The sequence below is a fragment of the Rutidosis leptorrhynchoides genome, chromosome 2 (assembly GCF_046630445.1).
Source record: "Rutidosis leptorrhynchoides isolate AG116_Rl617_1_P2 chromosome 2, CSIRO_AGI_Rlap_v1, whole genome shotgun sequence".
NCBI classification, from domain to species: Eukaryota; Viridiplantae; Streptophyta; class Magnoliopsida; order Asterales; family Asteraceae; genus Rutidosis; species Rutidosis leptorrhynchoides.
The window spans coordinates 116,685,870-116,713,267 of record NC_092334.1 but is presented as its reverse complement, the minus strand read 5'-3'; positions in this window follow the sequence as shown (position 1 = coordinate 116,713,267).

Here is a 27,398-nt window from a genome sequence, read left to right as displayed (position 1 = left end):
CTAATTTGATGCTTATTATATCATGGATTCATTTTAATGCTTAATACATACGAAAAACAAGTAGTTACTAATTCAAATAAGGATTTTACTTTGCCAAATGCCAATAGGTAATGTTTTCTCCAGTAATAATTCGAAGCACTGTCATAATTAATAACACCAAATGTAGGACATCAATCTAGGCTCATGTGTCCATACTGAACAAAATTTCATGATGATAAGTAAGATTTGTGCAAGTTTATCGGGATAAATATAGTATATAGTATCCTCAATATATACTACAATACTGGATAATACACCATATATGTCATGATGTCAGCATGTATAAATTAAACTTGGATTGGACGCCATGAAATATCACCTCAAATTTATCAGCTATCACATCTGCAGCTCCATCTTGCTGAGGAATAAATCCACCTGGACGATAATGAGGAGGAAACTCATCCCGCTTACGCTTCCCGGATAAAAGAAAGAAATCCTAAAATAATTAGGATCAATAACAAACTCTTTTATGAAATACAACATTAAAAAATAACAAAAAAATTCCGAAGAGATCATTTGTGTAAGTTGTAGACACAACTCTTAGGAATTTATGGACCCAACAACGATCACCAATCAATAGATTGTGATCCCACAAACGACAAACGGACAAAATAAATGCAAGAAAAGTAAAAGACACAAGAATTTACGTGGTTATATGCAATCGGTATGATTGCTTTAGTCCACGGGCAACTAGAGAGTGTTTTTTATTGATTTTCGTACATAAGGTTACAGAATACAAAGGGTATATTTATAGTGCTAATCAAAATTAGGAAACAAATCAAATAACTTGCTGGCCACGAACAAAGTCGCGTTTCGCGACACCCCATCGCGTTCCGCGACAAACTACATCCATACGCGACAAACATGATCAAAACGCGAAAGCCATCGAGTCCTGATTACTGATTGATTTGTCGCGTTCCAGCTCCATGTGTCGCGTTCCAAACTGTCGCGTATCGCGACAAACCATACCCGAACGCGACCTAGTACCTGTTTCTTGTTTTGATCTTCTTTGCACATCCAACAACAACAACCAACTGTAAGATTCATTTGAAGATTGCCAAAATCAATTTGATATTTTGAAGATTGCTCTCGAGATACAAATGTTACCATTGTTACATACATAGAAAGTCCATTAATAAGATACAAATTGCTGACTCAGTATATTGTGACATACATAGATAGCCCCAGGCACCATCAAGTTTACCCCAGCAAATCTATCAATAGGGCCAACTATCTCCCCAGCTTGCATCATCTTCAACTCCCATAACTACACAAAAATACATGAAATTCACATCAACAGATCCAAACAGCCTCATATCACCGCAATTAGATCACATCACACGAGCAATAAGAAAACCCTAATTACTATATCTAAGCTACCGCTTTTCAAAATAAAAAATTAAAAAAAAAACTATATCTAAGCTACCAAAATCAACAGAAATCGAATGAAAATTGTAATCAAAACACTCACTCCTTGAAGTTCGCTAAGAACACCTTCACCTGGACCATCATTGTTGATAAATTCCTCACGAACTTTGTTGATGACGTCTTCGATTACTTGGATATAAACACCGCTGATCGATAAAACTTTAGGTGGAACCGACCATTACGATGATCGATAAAACTTTAGGAGTGAAATAGAAACACTAATTTAGGAATTGAGAAGGTGAATTGATGGAAGATTTTAATTAGGGCTTGGAAGTGTACAATGATTCAGATTGGGAAGCTGACTTTTAATATAGCTGTTTACCATTTTCACATCCAAACCGACCGGCGATGAATGGGAAGCTGTTTCAGGACATTTATCAAATGACCATAATACCCCTCTGCATTTTTTATATAAAATTGGGCTCTCTATTAAAATTATGAAATGTGTGGACAATATTTACTTATCCATTTTGTACCCCTAAAGTTGTTTATCCCTTGATCGTTCCTCTCTATATATATATATATATATATATATATATATATATATATATATATATATATATATATATATATATATATATATATATATATATATATATATATATATATATATATATATATATATATATATATATATATATATATATATATATATATATATATATATTGTACCCCTAAAGTTGTTTATCCCTTGATCGAAGCCCTTTGGTTGAACCATATAAATCTCTTCTTTAAGATCCCCATGTAAAAATGCGGTCTTTACATCTAATTGTTCTAGATGTAAGTCATCAGCAGCAACAATACTCAAAACCAAGCGTATAGTAGTCATCTTTACAACCAGAGAAAAGATCTCATTATAATCAACTCCTTCTCTTTGTTGAAACCCCTTAACTACCAACTGAGCTTTGTACCGCTTTTTCCCGTTCAACTCATCTTTGACCCGAAAGACCCATTTACTGTGCAACGCCTTTTTCGTTGGAGGTAGTTTCACTAAAGACCATGTCTTATTCTTGATAAGTGACCCCATCTCTTCTTTCATAGCAAGCTCCCACTGTATGGATTCTTTAGATTGTCTTGCTTCAAAATAACTCTTGGGTTCACCATTTTCAGTATAGAGCATATAGTTTGCTGGTGGAGAAAACCTAACAGTAGGTTTGGGTGTTCTACTAGAGCGTCTCAATGGTGGAGTAACGGGTGATGGTGATCGAGTTAAGTCATCATCATCCTCACCAATAGAGCTCTCATCATTTTCGGAGCTAGCACCACTCTCCGAATCACCTCCATCACTTTGATCCTCACCGTCAATTGGCAATTCAATAGTTCCCGAACTCCCACTAGAACCTGTATTCACATCAACAAACTAATCAAGCATAACTGGACTATGATTAGAATTAACCGTTACCTTGGTGCCATACAACGAGCTTTCATCAAAAGTAACATCTCTACTACGAATCACCTTCCTCGTCTCATTGTCCCAACACCTATAACCCATGTCATCCAACCCATACCCGATAAAAGTACACTTTCTTGATTTAGCTTCAAGCTTGTCTTTGTCAATGTCTTTGGTTTTCACATACACATTACAACCGAAAACCCTTAAGTGAGCCAAACTCACCTTTTTACCGGTCCACTCTTCCTATGGAATTCGAAACTCTAACAGTGTTGAGGGTCCCCTGTTAATCAAATAAGCTGCCGTGTTCACGGCATCTGCCCAAAACATCTTTTGTAGACCCGCATGTAACCGCATACTCCTAGCCCGCTCATTAAGCGTCCGGTTCATGCGTTCGGCAACCCCATTGTGCTGTGGTGTTTCCGGAACTGTTTTCAACATACGAATACCATGTTCCGCACAATAGTCTTTAAATTCTTTACTGCTGTATTCTCCTCCATTGTCAGATTTCAAGCACTTATGTTAGTCTCGTTTTCAACAGCAGCTCTCCACACTTTAAAAGTAGAAAACACATCAGATTTAACTTTGAGAAAGTAAACCCATACCTTTCTTGTGGAGTCATCAATGAAGGTGACATAGTAGCGGGAACCACCATGCGACTCAACCGTTGTAGGTCCATAGACATCGGAATGAACAAGTTCAAGTTTCTCCTTCTTTGGCGCAATTCCATATTTCCCGAATGATACCTTCTTTTGTTTCCCCATAGTACATGGCTCACAAAACCCGATATCCACTTTCTTCAAACCCGGAATCTTCTCATTAGAAACTAGCAACTTCATCCCCTTCTCACTCATATGCCCTAATCTTCGGTTCCATAGAGTAGAATCGGTCCCTACATTACTCGTCACATTAACCTCATCATCATCGAATACCTTGACCATGTATAAAGTCCCCCTTTTATGTCCCGATGCCACGACTTGACCATCTTTTAGAACACGCCATTTGCGATCACCGAAGGTAGTATGATTACCTTCTTCATCCAATTGATCTATAGAGATAAGCTTCCTTTTCAAATCCAGAATATACCCCACATCTTTCAGAGTCTAATTGGAACCATTGGATGTCTTCAATGTCACATCTCCAATGCCTCTTATGTCTAAGAGTTTGTCATCCGCCAATCTCACCTTCCCCTGATACGCCTTAAAATTCTTCATCATCTCCTTACTAGGATTAGCATGGAATGATGCACCCGAATCCATGATCCAAGCTTCAATCGAATTTTCAACACAACACACCAAAGCGTCATCCGTATCCTCGGAAGTGAAGTTCACCCTAGCTTTATCCACCTTTGGATTCTTACATATTGTGCTAAAGTGACCCTTTTGATTGCAATTCCAATAAACCGCAGATTCTCGGTCCTTAGAGTTAAACCTCTTTTTGAATTTCTTACCCTTCTTCGTACCCTTATCGTTCTTTCTGCCCCTGTCGGTATTTAAGAGCGACCCCGATGATTCTCCAGAATTCCTCCAACGAGTTTCTTCCCCTAGAATCAAATCCTTGATCCCCTCAAGCTTGAGCTTAGTAGTTCCCGTGGAACTACTAACTGCAGTAACTGTACCCGACCAACTTTCAGGCAAAGAAGAAAGCAAAATCAGTGCCTGAAGTTCATCATCAAACACAATCTCCACCGAGGCCAATCTTGTAATGAGATTGTTAAAATCATTGATATGATCTGCAGCACACGCACCTTCTTTCATCTTTTGGTTGAACAATTGATGCATGGGAAAAACCTTATTAGCGGCGTTAGGTTTTTCATACATGTTTGTAAGTGCCTTTAAGCACCCAAACGTAGTCTTCTCGTTAATAACGTTATATGCAACGTTTTTTGCAAGAGACATCCTAACCGCCCCTAAAGCTTGGCGATCTAGGAGATCCCAATCTTCTTGTTTAACGCTATCCGGCTTCTTCTCTTCAAGTGGTAAGTGTAATTTTTTCTAGTACAAATAATCTTCTATTTGCATCTTCCAAAATCCAAAATCTTTCCCATCGAACCGATCAATCCTAAACTTTCCTTCATCCGCCATCGCGCCCAATACGAACCTTGTGCTCTAGATACCAGTTGTTAGGAATTTATGACCCAACAACGATCACCAATCAAAAGATTGTGATCCCACAAACGACAAACAGACAAAATAAATGCAAGAAAAGTAAAAGACACAAGAATTTACGTGGTTATATGCAATCGGTATGATTGCTTTAGTCCACGGGCAACTAGAGAGTTTTTTTTATTGATTTTCGTACATAGGGTTACAGAATACAAAGGGTATATTTATAGTGCTAATCAAAATTAGGAAACAAATCAAACAACTTGCTGGCCACGAACAAAGTCGCGTTTCGCGACACCCCATCGCGTTCCGCGACAAACTACATCCATACGCGACAAACATGATCAAAACGCGATAGCCATCGAGTCCTGATTACTGATTGATTTGCCGCGTTCCAGCTCCATGTGTCGCGTTCCAAACTGTCGCGTATCGCGACAAACCATACCCGAACGCGACCTAGTACCTGTTTCTTGTTTTGATCTTCTTTTCACATCCAACAACAACAACCAACTGTAAGATTCATTTGAAGATTGCCAAAATCAATTTGATATTTTGAAGATTGCTCTCAAGATACAAATGTTACCATTGTTACATACATAGAAAGTCCGTTAATAAGATACAAATTGCTGACTCAGTATATTGTTACATACATAGATAGCCCCAGGCACCATCAAGTTTACCCCAACAAATCTATCAATAGGGCCAACTATCTCCCCAGCTTGCATCATCTTCAACTCCCATAACTACACAAAAATACATGAAATTCACATCAACAGATCCAAACAGCCTCATATCACCGCAATTAGATCACATCACACGAGCAATAAGAAAACCCTAATTACTATATCTAAGCTACCGCTTTTCAAAATAAAAAATTAAAAAAAATAACTAGATCTAAGCTACCAAAATCAACAGAAAGCGAATGAAAACTGTAATCAAAACACTCACTCCTTGAAGTTCGCTAAGAACGCCTTCACCTGGACCACCATTGTTGATAAATTCCTCACGAACTTTGTTGATGACGTCTTCGATTACTTGGATATAAACACCGCTGGAGGAGGTGGAACTGACCATTACGATGATCGATAAAACTTTAGGAGTGAAATAGAAACACTAATTTAGGAATTGAGAAGGTGAATTGATGGAAGATTTTAATTAGGGCTTGGAAGTGTACAATGATTCAGATTGGGAAGCTGACTTTTAATATAGCTGTTTACCATTTTCACATCCAAACCGACCGACGATGAATGGGAAGCTGTTTCAGGACATTTATCAAATGACCATAATACCCCTCTGCATTTTTTATATAAAATTGGGCTCTCTATTAAAATTATGAAATGTGTGGCCAATATTTACTTATCCATTTTGTACCCCTAAAGTTGTTTATCCCTTGATCGTTCCTCTCTCTCTCTATATATATATATATATATATATATATATATATATATATATATATATATATATATATATATATATATATATATATATATATATATATATATATATATATTTTGTACCCCTAAAGTTGTTTATCCCTTGATCATTCCTCTATATATATATATATATATATATATATATATATATATATATATATATATATATATATATTTATATTTATATAGTGAGGATCCATGAGAACTTGGGTAGGGAGAGAACCTAGAGAACTTACATATTAATGTACAATGACTTACCATATGCACCTATTCTTTGAAAAAAAAATTCAAAAAAAAAAAAAAAAACCACAAATTTTTTTTTCTGGAACAAAAATTCCGAAATTATTTTTAATTCCACGTCAGCATGCCACGCCATCAGGTTGACTGCCACATCAGCCAGACTGACTGTCATGCCAGCACAGACTGGCACGTGGCTCAGTCTGTGCTGACGTGGCAGTCAGTCTGCTGACGTGGAAAAATTCAACTTTAAAAAAAAATCGTAATTTTTTGTTTTCCGAATTTTTTTCAAAATTTAGCCTTATTTAGAGTTTAGAGTTTAGGGCTTAGGGTTTAGGGTTTAGTGTTTTGGGTTTAGTCCCTAAACCCCAAACCCTAAGCCCTAAACCCTAAACTCTAAACCGTTCGTGTTAAAAACTCAATCTAAACTCTAAATCTAAACCCTAAACACTAATTTCTAAACCCTAAACCCTAATTTCTAAACCCTAATTTATAAACCCTAATTTTTAAACCCTAATTTATGTTTAGGAATGAATTGATGGGATAGGACGAAAATACCCTTACTAATATGAGTGAAATAAGTGAAATAACATGGTGCTATGGGTTCTCTCTTATGTCAAGTTCTCTCTAGATCCTTTCACTATATATATATATATATATATATATATATATATATATATATATATATATATATATATATATATATACATATATATATACATATATACATATATATATATATATACATATATATATACATATATATATATATATATATATATATATATATATATATATATATATATATATATATATATATATATATATATATATATATATATATATATATATATATATATATATATATATATGATAGTGAACATGAAGTTGAAAATAGACTGGCGCACTTTGGTGTTACGGAATCTGGTCAGCTGTCAACTGATGTAGTATGCCAGCTGTAACTAAGATCTCTTAGGTCCCGTTTGGCTCACGGAATTTCAAAGGAATTTGATGGAATTGGAATTGAATTCCTTAGACCGTTCCGTTTAGTTGACATAATTTGGAAGGAATTATATTCCTTGGAATCTTGAGATTCCTTCATCTATGGAATGTTCATTCCTTCAAGATGTTGATGGATTTGAATTCTTTTCAACATTGAATTTTTAGGGTCGCGACTCTCGAGCGCCGTTTTGGCGCTCATTTTCGAGGCACGTTTTCAGGGAGCTATTCGACGCGCGGTTTCGAGGCGCGTTTTCAGGGAGCGTTTTCGACGGGCATTTTTGGGTCGCGTTTTCGGTCCACGTTTTCGGGTCACGTTTTCGGTCCGCATTTTCGGGTAGCGTTTTTATGCCGCGTTTTGTGGCACGTTATCGTGGCGCGTTTCGAGTCGCGTTTTTGAGATGTTTTTTCGCGGATCGGGTCACTTTTTTGGTGCGCGTTTTCGTGCCGCGTTTTCGAAGCGTGTTTACGGGGCACGTTTTCGCCTCAAGTTTTCGTGAAGCGTTTTCACAGGGCGCCCGGAAACGCGCTTTCGCGGGCGTCCGGATACGCGCGTTTTCGCGGGGCGCCCGGAAGCGCATTCCCGGGGCGCCCGGAAACGCGCTCTTTCGCGGGCGTTCGGAAACGCGCGTTTTCGCAGGGCGTCCGGAAATGCGCGTTTTCGCAGGGCGCCCGGAAACGCGTTTTCGCGGCCGTCCGAAAACGCGCGTTTTCGCAGGGCGCCCGGAAACGCGCGTTTTCGCGGGCGTCCGAAAACCCGCGTTTTCGCGGGCGTCCGGAAACGCGCGTTTTCGAGGGGCGTCCGGAAACGCGTAGTTTCGCTGGCGTCCAGATACGCGCATTTTCGCGGGCCGTCCGGTAACGCGCGTTTTCGCGGGGCGTCCGCAAACGCGCGTTTTCGCGGGACGTCCGCAAACGCGCGTTTTCCCGTAGCGCCCGGAAACGCGCGTTTTCGCGGGCGCCCGGAAACGCGCGTTTTCGCGGGCCGCCCGGAAACGCGCGTTCCGCGCAGCTCCCGGAAACGCGCGTTTTCGCAGCGCACCCGGAAACGCGCGTTTCTGGATCCCCTGCTGAAACACGCGTTTTCGCAGGGCGTCCAGAAATGCGGATTTTCGGATCCCCTGCAAAAACGAGCGTTTTCGGCACGCGTTCTCAAATCGCGAATCTATTTTTTTTTTTTTTTTTAAGTGAGTATGAAAATGAACACAAAATTTAGAAACGTAATTCTTTTTATAACTTTTTAATTATTTTATAAAATGAAATTCAATTCCATTCCATGTAAAATAGAACACATTTTTCACATTCCATGGAATTTATTGATTCCAATTCCTTCGGATTCCAATTCCTTTGACACATTCCATTCCATCCAAAAAAATTCCACGAGCCAAACGTGACCTTAAATGCACACATTAAATTGGTCAAATTGTTCAGAACTGCACTAGATAAATGCCCAGAGTCCAACATCATTTTGATGCAAGTCAGGTTTTTTAGTATTGTTGCTTCGCGACAATGTGATATGCCAACATCACAAACATTGGGTGCGACTGTGTTTGATAACGGGCCCAAAACAGTAGGTGACTATGATGTAGTTATAGAGTGCCAAGGCGGTACGCCTCAGCGGGTCAATAAGTTACACACGTTATATATATGTCGCTGCTTCAGTATCCTTTAGCATTCATTTTTGGTCAAACTGGATATGATCAATTCGTTGTTGCTTCCTTCTGGCCAAACAACACTCCAAGTTTAAATTACCAATAATAGACTTGACTGACGAGTCTATGTGCAACATAAGAAAAAAAAGAAAAAGAAAAAAAAACACAAATGGCGTCTTTATTGTTGCAAAATGCAAACAGACCTGATTGTTTTGGGACGAGGCGCCAATGAACAATCGACAGTAAATCAATCATGTTGGGTGGCAATTTTAGACAAACGTTGCCTGTAAAGAGAAGAGGTAGCAAAGAAGAAATGATTGATGCTTGTATCATCAGCTCATATGTGTGGCGACACTTTCAAGTTTGGAAATTGACTAAAAACATGAGCGGCTCTCAAGTCCTGATATAACCAGACGAAGAGAAACAGCTCATTCGATCATTTTCCTCATGGCTACTCGATCATTTTCATAATGGTGATTGTGACGTGGAGTGTGTAAGGTGCACTTTTGGGGGCAAGTCAGTGATTGGACCATTGTAATGGGGGGATTTTGTGTCAAAGGTTGTTGGGGCGTTTGTGAGTGATGTGGCAAAATATAAGTGGAGGTTGGGTTAAAAAGTGGTCAAAATGGCAGGAAAAGAATTAAAAAATAATAAAAATAAACTACAAACGCACCTATAGTCTTTCGTGTTCTTTTGACAAACGCCCATGCATAAACGCCCACAAAAGCCCCATTCCGGGCGTTTGTGGGGCGTTTCTCACGACACCTAGGCGGCATTGGGGGAATCACGCTGCCTTATCTATGGTCTTATCTAGACCAACAACTCCCCCATGGTTTAAAGTTCTGGTCAAACAGCAAGAGGACCACGGCAAAAACTGCACAAAACGTTGTTTACTACAAAAAGTCAACATTTTACAACTTAATCCTAAAAGAATCACATACCATGCTCCTCTATTAACTTACCTGCTTATTGTATACATGTCTAGTATATGTAGTTTCATTCATCTCTGACTTCAGTACAGCTGTCCTCCAGTAAATAAGCCTACGTAAACTGGGAAACTAATCAGCAGCCGCAACAGCTTACTGATGTCAAATTTAAAAAAAAAAATACTTCCGTAGATTATGTTGACCTCATACATAGTTGGGTTATTTGATATTATACTCATGTAACAAAATCTTTGACTTATGTTGACCTGATAAGTAGTTATTGTACTTGATAATATGCTTATGTAGCAAACTGTTCGCTCGACACATAATTAGTTTACGTGATACACAATTAATTGGTTTAGGGTTATGTTGACTTCATACATAGTTTATTTGATGATTTGCTTACGTAGCAGATTGTATACCTGATAATATGCATATTCTAATTAATTAGAATGACATTTAACAGATTTGCTGCATTCCAGCGTGACCTACGAAAATTATTACCGTCTTTCACAAATAACATAGATAGGGGCGGAGGGAGAGGGTGCAAGTGGGGTCGGCCGCCTCCGACGATCGAAATTTTTTTAGTGAATTTTTATGTTAAATTTGACGTTTTTACAAATTTTTTACGTTTTGCTCACATCGAAAAAAGTTTCTAGATCCCCCCTGGATATAGATATTAACATTAAAGTACTTATGTATATTCAATTTTTGTTTAAAGCAGAACTAGTTTATAACCCGCGATTTCGTGGGACTAAAATATACAGTAATACTCTAAAGTCCATCCCGTTTTAAGTAATAACATACAACCATATATAATTAATTCTTAGGTAAAAACATGCATAACGTATAAAATTCACATATTGCGTAATTGATTATATATAATGATTGATCGACGTATTGATCATTCGACTTTAGATCATAATTTTTTCGTATGATATTTGTCAATTATTAATGTTATACTTAGCTGTCTATAATATAGTCAAGTACTAATGGAATATGATTTATATATTAGTTTGTGTAATATGTACTTACCTTCTTTGTTTGACTTATTGAATTAAAGGAGAGTTAGAGCCGATAAAGTATCACTTCACTTTTGATTCGTTCAAGTACTCTTAATGTAATTCACTTAGACGAGAGATTAGCTAATTTTGTACTCTTAAGTACGTAGTATTGTAGAAAGGCTTTAGTCTTTTGTTTATTATGCTTCGTTTGTTAACCATTATTGTTAATTGAATTGGGACCATTATTGTTAGTTATTGTTAATTAACAATAATAATAAGTATTTGTTGGTGCATATTTAGTCCCCGAGTTCATTATGATTTCATTAAAATGCTTTGCAGTTTAACTTTCTCTGTTAGAATGCAACCGCACGGTTGCAGGTATGCAACCGTACGGTTAGACAGGCAACCGCACAGTTGCAAGGTGCAACCGCACGGTTGCACGTGCTGAGTGTATATAATGGGTATTTCGGGTTCATTGTTAGGGTTACGAATCCTAACCTATTCTACACGTATAATCCGATACCCCGGTGTTCTAGCATTCATCTTAGTCGATCTTTAACATATCTAAGTCGATTTATTCATTAAGATCAAATGTTTTCATTGGATTTTGAGTATAAAACCCAATAACGAGATTTTCCGCACTCGTTATTAAATCTAAGATCGTTTAATCCTGTTTACACGATCCTACAAATGGTATCAGAGCACGTGTGATTGATTAAACGTTCGGTTTTTGTCAAAATTTGTTGAGAGATTGTGTTTTTAGTGTTTTTGTCAAAAATCCATTTAAGATCATAATTTCTACATGTTGATTCGTGTTTTTATTAAGTAAACGTGTTAATCTGGTCAATAACTATATTTTGGACGTCAAACAAACATTGATTTTGTTCCAGATTGAGTTCTAGATCGACCAAAACCTTAAACCCTAGTTTATGTGCAGTTTTCTGCCCAGAATCGACCAAGCATTCAACCGCACGGTTACACTCTACAACCGTACGTATACATCATCCGGATACCACAATCGCATGGATACTCCTTGCATCCGTGTAATCTCCATCCGTTTAACCACAACCGTATAACATCACAACCGTACGGATACATCCTGTACCCGTTCGGTTATACTTTGCAACCGTATTACACCATCCGATTACACTTTACAATCGTGTAACTTACATCCGTGTTACATCTTGCATCCGGGTAGTGCAACCGTGTGATTTTCTGCAACCCTATTGTGAAACCGTACGGTTACAATGTCAGATATTTTTGAATCTTCTGAAATGCAATCAGCTCTTGTTGGTGCTTCGTCATCAGGTCTTCATCACTTACTGGAGACAGAAAATGAGATTGGTAGTTCTTATCGAGTACCTAGGCTTGAATCTTTGGATGATTTCGCAGAATGAAAACCTAGGTTTTTGATTTCGTTAAACGGAATAGATTCTAAGTTGTAAGATTTCTTGAAGGTTGAATATGTTTTCCCAACTAAGGATCATGGGGAAACCAAGACACCCATGGAACTTTCTGCCGGTGAACGTGAAGACTATAATCTTGAGTGCAAAGCATACATCCACCTTACTCAAGCTCTCTCAAAGGAGATATTCCATCAGTTTGAAACGCATTTAACAACTTATGCTTTGTGAAATGCTCTAGAGAGTGGGAATGAGGGAACTGCTGAGTATAGAAAAACAAAAGGAAAGGTTCTGAAGAAAGAATGGAAGAATTTTCTTGTTCAGCTTGATGAATCTTCAAAAGATGATGTTGCTAGATATCGTCACTTGCTGACCGAACTTAAACATGTTGATATTGTTTTTCCTACCGAGAAGTTGGTACAGTGCTTTCGTGAGGGACTACCGATTAAGTGGGATCCAATGATTGTTGAGATTGAGAAGTCCTTTGCTATCATGGATAATTCATTGAGTGCCTTTGTTACTAAGCTACAGGCAAATGAGCTCGAGTTTTAGGAGAGATTGAAGTGGTTAGGGACTGTTCAAAATCTTGTGAAGTATAAATCTCCGAAAATTGGTTCAGCCGATGAGAAACACGCCCAACCACAAACAGCTTTTACTTCAAATACTGAGAAAATAACGCCGAGTTATGTCACTCCTGCCCCTCAAAGTGTTCTTTATCAGACAACTTCAAACAAGGAGGCAAGTACCGAGGTTTTGAGAACATATAATATTCGCTTGCATACGATTCAAGGGGTGGAGGAGGATATGGCGTTGGTCTCTATGGTGGTGAATTCTTACAACGACCTATTACATGGTAGAATCGGTAACAGTCATTTAGAACAAGAGGACTATGATTAGATAGATGAGAATGAGATTGAAAAAATGGATATTCTCTGGGCTATGGGAAGTGTAATTCGCAGGGCAAAGAGATATATCGAAAAGACTGGGGAAAAGAACTTGGGTATGAGCAAGAATACCAAGTTTGGCTTCGACATGAACAAAGTCAGGTGTCACAACTGTCACTAGTTGGGTCACTTTAAGAGAAACTGCACTAAGCCGAAGCAACCAGGATTCCATAATCCATTTAATAATCAGAAGCGTGAATCAAAAAATAATGTCAACGTTCCAATCATGGATGAGTCATCAAAGGCTTTAGTTGTTACCTATGATGATGAGTCATATGACTGGTGTATCGATGTAACTGATGCTTTCGATCGTCATGCAAATGTTGCAAGGATCCAAATGTCTGAGGTAGAGGCTGAAAAAGAAAAGGCTGAAAGAGAAAAGATGGGTTGTATTGGAAGAGATAAACAATGCAAATGTCTTGGATGTAAAATGGATGAACGATTGGACAGGGCATGGTACTGGGCTAACTATTTGCGTAGAGGGTATGTGAATAAGAGGGTTCTGGAAAAGTTTAAATGGGCAAAGCATAGTGATGGTGATGTATGGACTAACAGTGATTCGTCCAGCTCGGTCGATGAATCATGGAAATCTTGTGAGAAAATTGGTAAGAGTTCTGGTAGTGTTTCAAGCATAGACGGAGTTACAAGTAGGAATGTAGCAGAAAGGGTTAAGTTTGAGAAAAAGGGTTCGTTCAGATAGCTCAAGTTCGGAGTCGGAGTCAGAATCTGAATTAGATTCTGGTCAAGCTAACGAGAAAGCTCCACGTCTATATGCATTTATGGCTGACTCTTCAAATAAAGCTAAGGTAACACCTCAGACTAATTCTGTTTGTACTAATTGTGTTAGCTTAGATATGAAGCTTAATGAACTTAGAGAGTCTGTTAGGACGTGTAATAGATGTGTGACTCTAGAGGATCAGGTTAAAAGATTATCTGATATTTGCCTAAACTGTAATAATTGTGTTGCTTTAGAACGGGAAATTGACGTCCTTAAAAGGGGTAATCAGGTTCTTAAGAAGCAATATGAGGACAATTTGTACTTTAAGAATAGAGAAAAAGAGTTTAGGGAAATAATTAAAACATTAGATGATCAGGTGATCGATTTGAAGTCAAATGTGTTGTTAAATACTCAGACCATAATGAGGTAGATTAATGAGATAGATGAGCTTGAGAGAGATAAAGAATCCTTTAGGAGTAGTTTTGAGACTGAAAAAGATAAGGCTTATATCTATAAGAGATCTTCTTTGTGCTAGAGTATTGTCAAAACGTAGGAGGAAAAGAAACTAGTGGTGATTATAAACAGTGTCCTCCTCCGTTTGAGCATGATTATAGTTTCTCACCACCTGAGAAACAGTTCAGTGAGGATTATGTTCCTCTTCAGCCAAGTGCGACCGAACAAGATAAGGGTAAAGGGATAGGTACATCAGATACTCCTAGTGTAGGGGTAGATAGGACTGAGAAAGTAGAAAAACCTAACCCTAAAACAGTTAAAATTTTGAAAAACCTGGCAAATCAGAGACCGATAAGGATTAGGAACCGATCGCTAATTAAATTTGTTAAAGGTCCTAATTTTGAGGATGAGGACTTCTTAAAACCAGCGTGTAATTCACAACCAAAGTATGTTCCTCCACCGAAATGGTCTCCTGATAGAACTTCTGAGAGATCCCCTGTGAACAGGAGGTCTCCACCCAGACATCTGAGAAATAGATCTCCACCTGCTCGTAGACCTAGCTTCAATTCCTATTTTAGGGATGATGATAATATAGAAACTGTGCGTACATGTTTGCATTGTGGGTTCGGAGGTCACAGGGCGGTTCACTGTTCTAAATGATTTATAGCACCCATAAAGAGGATTGAGCTGAGTCCCCCTAAAAGTTTTCAAACATTTCGATCAGCATCTCCTCCTAAGAATCAGATGTCGTCTAGACCTAACTCTCAAGGGTCTAGTCAACATGTGATTTATGAGAATCCATCTAAGATTGAAAATAGTAAAAGGGTTAAGCAAGATAATATTTATTTTAAGAAACCCTTACATAAAAGTCAAATATGGGTAACACAGGAGGGATCTAATGGGGCTTGTGGTTCAGGTACCACTTTCAGGGAAAATGAAATGGGTGTAAATGTAAATGGGAAACCCATTGCCGAAAAGGCATGGGTATCCCCCTCAAACTAATCATTTTTCTAATTGTTTGTGCAGGTCTCCTACAGTCCACATAAAAATACTTGGATTGTTGATAGTGGGGCGTCCAGGCACATGACAGGAAACATGTCTCTGCTGAATGATGTTAAATCTATTAAGGGTGGACCTGTTTCTTTTGCGGTTGATCAAGGAGGGTTCATAACTGCTCAAGGGATGATTTTTAATTCCTCAGTCAGTTTTGAAAAAGTGAGTTATGTAAAGGAAATGTCAAATAACCTGCTGTCTGTCTCTCAAGTGTGTGATAAGAGGCACAAAGTTTTATTTGACGAACAGCAGTGTTACATCATGCGAAGGGATTATAAAGTTCCAGAAGAGATGATTCTTATGACGGCCCCAAGATGTCAAGACTTGTACATTCTGGATATGTCGAAGGCTTATGTAAACGCAGCTACAGGGCATCAGGCTTTTGTGTCCAAAGCTACTGAACAAGATTCTATGTTATGGCATAAAAGGATGGGTCATCTGAGTTTCAGGAAAATGAATCATTTAGTTCACAATCGTTTAGTGGAAGGGGTAAATGCAAAAGGGTTTCAGGCTCCTGATGGTTGTGTGCCGTGTAAGAAAGGGAAGCAAGCTAAGAAACCACATAAAGCTAAGAAACATCATTCCATTGATACTCCTCTTGAGATGCTTCATGTAGATCTATTCGGTCCAGTTAACAAGAAGAGCATCACTGGACATTCCTATTGCTTAGTGGTTACTGATGAGTACTCGCGATTTACGTGGGTTGTGTTGCTGAAAAATAAAGCCTATACTTTTGAACAAATCAAGTTGCTGATCACAAGACTTGAAACGTTGTATAAATTGAGGGTTAGAAGGATCCGAACAGATAATGGGACAGTATTTAAGAATAAGAAAATGGAAGAGTATTGTAATGAAAGAGGAATTCAACAACAATTCAGTTCACCTTACACTCCGCAGATGAATGGTGTTGCTGAAAGAAAGAATCGTACTCTAATTGAGACTGCTAGAACCATGGTGGATGACTCAGAATTACCAGTTACCTTTTGGAGTGAAGCAGTTTTGAATGCGTGCTATACGATGAATACAGTGCTTGTTATGAAACATCACGGCAAGACATGTTATGAGCTGCTACTGAAAAGAAAACCTCACACTAAACATCTCGAACCATTTGATTCTCTTTGTACTATAATGGTTAGAGATACAGGTGGGAAATTCAATTCGAAAGCTGTTACAGGTAGGTTCTTAGGTTATGGGAATGTGTGCAAACAGGTTTATAATTTGGAATCACGGTGCGTTGAAGAGTGTACCGAAATCGATGTTCAAAGACATGTAGCAATTCCAGGTGGTAAAGGCTATATGTGGCAGTTTGATTATGATAAGTTGTTTGATTCATTCAATCTTCCGGAGGATGACTCTGACGATGAAGAGATTGCTGCACAAATGATGTATAACATGCGTGTCTCTGCTGAACGTATGCCTGATGTGCGTGTGAAATCTCAAGTACCGATTACAACTGAAAATAAAGCACCAATGATAGGGCCTAATGATGATGACTCAGATTCCCGTGATTCAGTTCCGGCATTAGAGGAATCGACTTTACAATCTGAGGGGGGAGGATGTGTAGTGACCCGAACTTTTCCATGTTTATATATATTAAATGAAATTGATATTTACATGATTAAGTGTTTCCAACATGTTAAGCAATCAAACTTGTTAAGACTTGATTAATTGGAATAGGTTTCATATAGACAAATGACCACCCAAGTTGACCGGTGATTCACGAACGTTAAAACTTGTAAAAACTATACGATGACATATATATAGTTATATATATAGTTAACATGATTTTATTATAAGTATGTATCTCATTAGGTATTTTAACAATGAGTTATATACATAAAAATGAGACTATTAAATTAAGAAACTCGAAAACGATATATATAACGATTATCGTTATAACAACGTCTTACTAGGTACATATGAATCATATTAAGATATTGATACACTTGGTTAATTATGTTAAATGATAAGTAAATATATCGTTAAGTGCATTAACAATGAACTACATATGTAAAAATAAGACTACTAACTTAATGATTTCAAAACGAGACATATATGTAACGATTATCGTTGTAACGACATTTAACTGTATATATATCATACTAAGATATATTATATATCATAATATCATGATAATATAACAATTTAACATCTCATTTGATATAATAAATAATGGGTTAACAACATTTAACAAGATCGTTAACCTAAAGGTTTCAAAACAACATTTACATGTAACGACTAACGATGACTTAACGACTCAGATAAAATGTATATACATGTAGTGTTTTAATATGTATTCATACACTTTTGAAATACTTCAATACACTTATCAAAATACTTCTACTTAACAAAAATGATTACAATTACATCCTTGTTCAGTTTCATCAACAATTCTACTCGTATGCACCTGTATTCGTACTCGTACAATACACAGCTTTTAGATGTATGTACTGTTGGTATATAAACTCCAATGATCAGCTCTTAGCAGACCATGTGAGTCACATAACACATGTGGGAACCATCATTTCGCAACTAGCATGAAATATCTCATAAAATTACAAAAATATGAGTAATCATTCATGACTTATTTACATGAAAACAAAATTACACATCCTTTATATCTAATCCATATACCAACGACCAAAAACACCTACAAACACTTTCATTCTTCAATTTTCTTCATCTAAGTGATTCTCTCAAGTTCTATCTTCAAGTTCTAAGTGTTCTTCATAAATTCCATAAGTATAGTTTCATAAAAATCAAGAATACTTCCAAGTTTGCAAGTCTACTTCCAAGCTTTCTAATCCATTCCAAGTAATCATCTAAGTTCAAGGAACCTTTGTTATTTACAGTAGGTTATCTTTTTAATTCAAGGTAATATTCATATTCAAACTTTGATTCAATTTCTACAACTATAACAATCTTATTTCGAGTGAAAATCTTACTTGAACTGTTTTCGTGTCATGATTCTGCTTCAAGAACTTTCAAGCCATCCAAGGATCCTTTGAAGCTAGATCCATTTTTCTCATTTCCAGTAGCTTTATCCAGAAAACTTGAGGTAGTAATGATGTTCATAACATCATTCGATTCATACATATAAAGCTATCTTATTCGAAGGTTTAAACTTGAAATCACTAGAACATAGTTTAGTTAATTCTAAACTTGTTCGCAAACAAAAGTTAATCCTTCTAACTTGACTTTTAAAATCAACTAAACACATGTTCTATATCTATATGATATGCTAACTTAATAATTTAAAACCTGGAAACACGATGAACACCATAAAATCGGATATACGCCGTCGTAGTGAAACCGGGGGCTGTTTTGGTTTGGATAATTAAAAACTATGATAAACTTTGATTTAAAAGTTGTTCTTCTGGGAAAATGATTTTTCATATGAACATGAAACTATATCCAAAAATCTTGGTTAAACTCAAAGTGAAAGTATGTTTTTCAAAATGGTCATCAAGATGTCGTTCTTTCGACGGAAATGACTACCTCTTTAGTAATTGACATGTAACTTAAATTTTCGACTATAAACCTATACTTTTTCTTTTTAGATTCATAAAATAGAGTTCAATATGAAACCATAGCAATTTGATTCACTCAAAACGGATTTAAAATGAAGAAGTTATGGGTAAAACAAGATTGGATATTTTTGATCTTTTTAGCTACGGGAAATGTTTAACAAATCTATACAAATCATATCCTAGCTAACTTATATTGTATTATACATGTATTCTAATATATTATGTAATCTTGGGATACCATAGACACGTATGCAAATGTTTTGACATATCATATCGACCCATCTATATATATTATTTGGAACAACCATAGACACTCTATATGCAGTAATGTTGGAGTTAGCTATACATGATTGAGGTTGATTCCAAAAATATATATAGTATGAGTTGTGATCTAGCCTGAGACGTGTATACACTGGGTCATGGACTGATTCAAGATAATATATATCGATTTATTTCTGTACATCTAACTGTGGACAACTAGTTGTAGGTTACTAACGAGGACAGCTGACTTAATACACTCAAATCTTTAAAACATAATAAAAATGGTTGTAATTATATTTTGATCATACTTTGATATATATGTACATATTTGTTATATGTTCGTGAATCGACCAGTGTCCAAGTGTTACTTCCCGACGAAGTAAAAATCTGTGAAAGTGAATTATAGTCCCACTTTTTAAATCTAATATTTTTGGGATGAGAATACATGCAGGTTTTATAAATGATTTACAAAATAGACACAAGTACGTGAAACTACATTCTATGGTTGAATTATCGAAATCGAATATGCCCCTTTTTATTAAGTCTGGTAATCTAAGAATTAGGGAACAAACACCCTAATTGACGCGAATCCTAAAGATAGATCTATTGGGCCTAACAAACCCCATCCAAAGTACCGGATGCTTTAGTACTTCGAAATTTATATCATATCCCAAGGGTGTCTCAGAATGATGGGGATACTCTTATATATGCATCTTGTTAATGTCGGTTACCAGGTGTTCACCATATGAATGATTTTTATCTCTATGTATGGGATGTGTATTGAAATATAAAATCTTGTGGTCTATTGTTACGATTTGATATATATAGGTTAAACCTATAACTCACCAACATTTTTGTTGACGTTTAAAGCATGTTTATTCTCAGGTGAATACTAAGAGCTTCCACTGTTGCATACTAAAATAAGGACAAGATTTGTAGTCCATGTTTGTATGATATCGTGTAAAAACTGCATTCAAGAAACCTATGTCGCTGTAATATATTTCTATTGTAAACCATTATGTAATGGTCGTGTGTAAACAGTATATTTTAGATTATCATTATTTGACAATCTACGTAATGCTTTTAAAACCTTTATTGATAAAATAAAGGTTATGGTTGTTTTAAAAATGAATGCAGTCTTTGAAAAATGTCTCATATAGAGGTCAAAACCTCGCAACGAAATTAATTAATATGGAACGTTTATAATCAATATGAACGGGACATTTCAGTTGGTATCCGAGCGTTGGTCTTAGAGAACCAGAAAATTGCATTAGTGTGTCTTACCGAGTTTGTTAGGATGCATTAGTGAGTCTGGACTTCAACCGTGTTTTCTTCAAAAACGATTGCTTAACATTTTTTTTGTTGTAAATTATATATTATTAACATGTAAATATTATGTGATATATTAATCTCTTAATGTGTTTGATATTGTGTGATAGATGTCTACCTCTAGTACAAATCTCATTGATTCACCTAATAATAATGAAGAGTCGAATATATTTTGGGAAGATTCACAAATTCCTGAAGAGGAACCGGAAGAAGAAGAACGGGAAGAGGAGGAATCGGAAGAAGATGAACCAGAAGAGGAGGAATCGGAAGAGGAGGAACCGGAAGAAGAAGTTCCGGAGGAAGAAATATTGATACCTATAATAAATCGATTAAATAAAAGAAAATCCTCAACCAACGGACGAAAGTTAATAATGGTCAATGGTGTTTCTGCCAAGGAAGCAAAATATTGGGAAGATTACCAATTTTCCGATGAATCGGATCCCGATGAGGATTCTGATGATATTATAGAAATTACCTCGATCCAATTTAATAAAGCGAAAGAAAATAATAAGGGAAAAGGTATAAAAATAGAGAAACCCGATTCTAACTCCGATGAACTTTATATGTATCGACAACATCCGTATTTCCTAAAATGTAACAATGACCCGGGAACCTCTAAACCACCAGGTTTTTCTAAACCAATGTGGAAAACGACGACTCGTATTAGAGGAACACCATATATTCCTAGAAAATCATGAAAACGAACAAAGTCAGAAGAAGAAGAAGAAACCAGTGATTCAGATTAGAGGGTTGTAATCATGTTGTGTATTATATATATTGTAGTGTGCTTGTACTTTTATGTTCTATGTAAAAATTGCTTGTATTGTTTGTTAATTATCTTTTACAAATCTAATCCTTGTCTATTTTACAGTATAAAAACAAAATGGACGTTAAGGGTAGACAACCGAATATTTTAGAAGACTTACCAGAGGATATGATTGAGGAAATCTTGTCTAGAGTCGGTCAGAATTCATCAGCATATTTAGTTATGGCGAAATTAACTTGTCAAACATTTGACAGACTTTCCAGAAATGCCTTAATTTATAAAAGGTTTTCCTTTGATAGGTGGGGTATATCACATTGGGGAGACCGTAAGTTACGCCGTGTTTTCTTTAAAGGGTTAAATGCGGGGAACCCAAATGCAATTTCACGCTACGGGTTAAGAACCTATTTTGACTCAACATATCCCAATATAGGATTTCGTGAATTAGAAAGAGCTTCTAATATGCAACATAAAGAAGCATGTTATGCTTACGAGTTAGTGATGTTCGCTTCTTACCAAAGTGAGAAAAAGAACATCGGATTACAACTTTTAAATAAAACCTTCCCACAAGTGACGGATTCAGTAGTTGGGGTGAGAAACAAGGTTTTTAGATTATTACGAGGCTGTTGGACATTACGAAACCCTCGTCCTTTTGACGACATTACAACATGCTGCCTAGCTAATGGTCATAACGGTTATTTTCCACAAGACCAAGGATGGGAAGTCGTCTTAGTAAAGCCAGAATGCATGACTTGTTTCTGGACTTACGAATTATGTGTCTTTATTTCCTTTGATGAACAACTTGCATATTAACTAGATTTATCTTCAAAACTGTCCTGTATCATAGTGTACTATATTTCATGTTATATGTAATATAGCGAAGTTATAAGTTTGAAGAATATTTGTATGTGATATATTATTATAATCAGTTTTTCATATGGAATTGTAGTAGTTGAATTGTATATTAGCTACTAAGTATGAACTTAACGGGTAGGTAGTACCCAAATTTAAACTTATAAAACGCTAATATGAAGAAAAAGCTTTTATAAATGAGTTCATATTATGCTACGAAATACTATTGACTACTCTTAATATTCTGTATGATTAACTCGATTCAATTGGCTATTTTGAAGGAAATGGCACCGACTACTCGACAGACCATGAATATGAGCGAAGAGGAATTTCGTACCTTTCTTGCTGCAAACATAGCCGCAGTACAGGCTGCGCTTCATACCAACAATAACTCTGAATCTAGCAATGCAGCTAACGGCGCAAGAAATCGTGTAGGATGCTCCTACAAAGAATTCACTGCCTGCAAACCTTTGGAATTTGATAGATCCGAAGGACCAATTGGATTGAAACGGTGGACCGAGAAAGTCGAATCGGTGTTTGCCATAAGTAAGTGTACTGAAGAGGACAAAGTTAAGTACGCTACGCATACCTTCACAGGTACTGCGTTAACATGGTGGAACACATATCTTGAACAGGTAGGACACAATGCTGCTTATGCACTAACGTGGTCGGCATTCAAGAACTTGATGAACGAGACGTACCGTCCCAGAACCGAGGTCAATAAGCTCAAGTCAGAACTTAGAGGGTTACGAACACAGGGATTCGATATTACTTCATACGAAAGACGATTCACAGAATTGTGCCTATTATGTCCGAGAGCGTTCGAAGATGAGGAAGAGAAGATCGACGCGTTTGTGAAAGGGTTACCTGAGAGAATCCAAGAAGATATAAGTTCACACGAGCCTGCCCCCATACAAAAGGCATGTAGAATGGCTTACAAACTAGTGAACCAGATTGAGGGAAGAATTAAAGAACAGGCGGCCGAAGAGGCCAACGTGAAGCTAGTTAAAAGAAAGTGGGAGGAAAACGGTGATAAGAGTCACCAATACAACAACAACAATCCCAACAATCGCAATATCAATAGCAACTACAACAAACGGCACAACAACAACAACAACAACAACAACAACAACAACAACAACAACAATAACAACAACTACAACAATCATTCCAACAACAATAACAACCACAACAACAACAACAATCAGAAGCAGCTATGCCAAAGGTGTGAAAAGTATCACTCGGGGTTCTGCACTAAATTTTGCAACAAGTGTAAAAGAAATGGTCATAGCGCGGCGAAGTGTGAGGTCTACGGACCAGGGGTTAACAGAACAAAAGGAATAAATGGTGTCGGAACGAGTAATGGCGGAGCAAGTAGTGTCGGAGCAAGTTATGCCAATGTAGTTTGTTATAAATGTGGAAAACTGGGCCACATTATTAGAAATTGCCCGAACCAGGAGAACACGAATGGACAAGGCCGCAGAAGAGTTTTCAATATTAATGCGGTAGAGGCACAGGAAGACCCGGAGCTTGTTACGGTTACGTTTCTTATTGACAATAAATCTGCTTACGTTTTATTTGATTCGGGTGCGGATAGAAGCTATATGAGTAGAGATTTTTGTGCTAAATTAAGTTGTCCATTGACGCCGTTGGATAGTAAATTTTTACTCGAATTAGCAAACGGTAAATTAATTTCAGAAGATAATATATGCCAAAATCGAGAAATTAAACTGGGTAGCAAAATATTTAAGATTGATTTGATACCAGTAGAGTTAGGGAGTTTTGATGTAAGAGTTGGCATGGACTGGCTGGAGAAGATGAAAGCAGAGATCGTATGTTACAAAAATGCAATTCGCATTTTTTGTAATTCGCATTGTACGAGAAGAAGGAGAACACTTAATGGTGTATGGAGAAAAGGGCAACATGAAGCTACATCTTATTAGTAATTTGAAGGCACAAAAACTAATAAGAAAAGGTTGCTATGCTGTTCTAGCACACGTCGAGAAAGTACAAACTGAAGAAAAGAGCATCAATGATGTTCCCGTCGCAAAAGAATTTCCCGATGTATTTCCGAAAGAATTACCGGGACTACCTCCACCTCGATCTGTTGAATTTCAAATAGATCTTGTACCAGGAGCTGCACCAATAGCTCGTGCTCCTTACAGACTCGCACCTAGCGAGATGAAAGAACTGCAAAGCCAACTGCAAGAACTATTAGAACGTGGTTTCATTCGACCAAGCACATCACCATGGGGAGCTCCTGTTTTGTTTTTCAAGAAGAAGGATGGTACATTTAGGTTGTGTATTGACTACAAAGAGTTGAATAAACTTGCCATCAAAAACCGTTATCCACTGCCGAGAATTGACGACTTATTTGATCAACTACAAGGCTCGTCAGTTTATTCGAATATCGATTTACGTTCTGGATATCATCAAATGCGAGTAAAGGAGGATGATATTCCAAAAACTGCTTTTAGGACGCGTTATGGTCATTACGAGTTTATGGTTATGCCGTTTGGATTGACTAACGCACCAGCTGTGTTCATGGACCTTATGAACCGAGTGTGTGGGCCATATCTTGACAAGTTTGTTATTGTTTTCATTGATGACATACTTTTTACTCAAAGAATGATCAAGAGCATGAAGAACATTTGAGAAAAGTGCTAGAAGTATTGAGGAAAGAAAAACTGTACGCTAAGTTTTCAAAGTGTGCATTTTGGTTGGAAGAAGTTCAATTCCTCGATTACATAGTGAACAAAGAAGGTATCCAGGTGGACCCAGCAAAGATCGAAACCGTTGAAAAGTGGGAAACCCCAAAAACTCCGAAGCATATACGTCAATTTTTAGGATTGGCTGGTTACTACAGAAGATTCATCCAAGATTTCTTCAAAATAGCAAAACCCTTGACTGCATTAATTCATAAAGGGAAATTTGAATGAAAGGATGAACAAGAGAAGGCGTTTCAGTTATTGAAGAAAAAGCTAACTACGACACCTATATTGTCATTGCCTGAAGGGAATGATGATTTTGTGATTTATTGTGACGCATCAAAGCAAGGTCTTGGTTGTGTATTAATGCAACGAACGAAGGTGATTGCTTATGCGTCTAGACAACTGAAGATTAACGAGCAAAATTATACGACGCTTGATTTGGAATTAGGCGCGGTTGTTTTTGCATTAAAGTCTTAGAGGCACTACTTATATGGGGTCGAAAGTATTATATATACCGACCACAAAAGTCTTCAACACATATTTAATCAGAAACAACTGAATATGAGGCAGCGTAGGTGGATTGAATTGTTGAATGATTATGACTTTGAGATTCGTTACCACCCGGGGAAGGCAAATGTGGTAGCCGACGCCTTGAGCAGAAAGGATAGAGAACCCATTCGAGTAAAATCTATGAATATAATGATTTACACTAACCTTACTACTCAAATAAAGGAGGCGCAACAAGGAGTTTTAAAAGAGGGAAATTTAAAGGATGAAATACCCAAAGGATCGGAGAAGCATCTTAATATTCGAGAAGACGGAACCCGGTATAGGGCTGAAAGAATTTGGGTACCAAAATTTGGAGATATGAGAGAAATGGTACTTAGAGAAGCTCATAAAACCAGATACTCAATACATCCTGGAACGGGGAAGATGTACAAGGATCTTAAGAAACATTTTTGGTGGCCAGGTATGAAAGCCGATATTGCTAAATATGTAGGAGAATGTTTGACGTGTTCTAAGGTCAAAGATGAACAGCAGAAACCATCAGGTCTACTACAACAACCTGAAATCCCGGAATGGAAATGGAAAAACATTACCATGGATTTCATTACTAAATTTCCAAGGAATGCAAGTGGTTATGATACTATTTGGGTAATAGTTGATCGTCTCACCAAATCAGCACACTTCCTGCCAATAAGAGAAGATGACAAGATGGAGAAGTTAGCACGACTGTATTTGAAGGAAGTCGTCTTCAGACATGGAATACCAATCTCTATTATCTCTGATAGGGATGGCAGATTTAATTCAAGATACTGGCAGACATTATAGCAAGCATTAGGAACTCGTCTAGACATGAGTACTGCCTATCATCCACAAACTGATGGGTAGAGAGAAAGGATGATACAAACGCTTGAAAACATGCTACGAGCATGTGTTATTGATTTCGGAAACAGTTGGGATCGACATCTACCGTTAGCAGAATTTTCCTACAACAATAGCTACCATTAAAGCATTGAGATGGCGCCGTTTGAGGCACTTTATGGTATAAAGTGCAGGTCTCCGATTTGTTAGAATGAAGTGGGGGATAGATACATTACGGGTCTAGAGATAATACAAGAAACTACCGAGAAAATCATCCAAATTCAACAAAGATTTAAAACCGCCCAGAGTCGACAAAAGAGCTACGCGAACAGTAAAAGAAAAGATATAGAATTTGAAATTGGAGAAATGGTCATGCTTAAGGTTTCACCTTGGAAAGGCGTTGTTCGATTTGGTAAACGGGGAAAACTAAATCCAAGGTACATTGGACCATTCAAGATTATAGATCGTGTCGGACCAGTAGCTTACCAACTGGAGCTACCTCAACAACTCGCGGCTGTACATAACACTTTTCACGTCTCAAATATGAAGAAATGTTTTACTAAAGAAGATCTCACTATTCCTTTGGACGAAATCCAAATCAATGAAAAACTTCAATTCATTGAAGAACCCGTCGAAATAATGGATCGTGAGGTTAAGAGACTTAAACAAAACAAGATACCGATTGTTAAGGTTTGATGGAATGCTCGTAGAGGACCCGAGTTCACCTGGGAGTATGAAGATCAGATGAAGAAGAAATACCCGCATCTATTTCCAGAAGATTCGTCAACACTTTCAACAGCTTA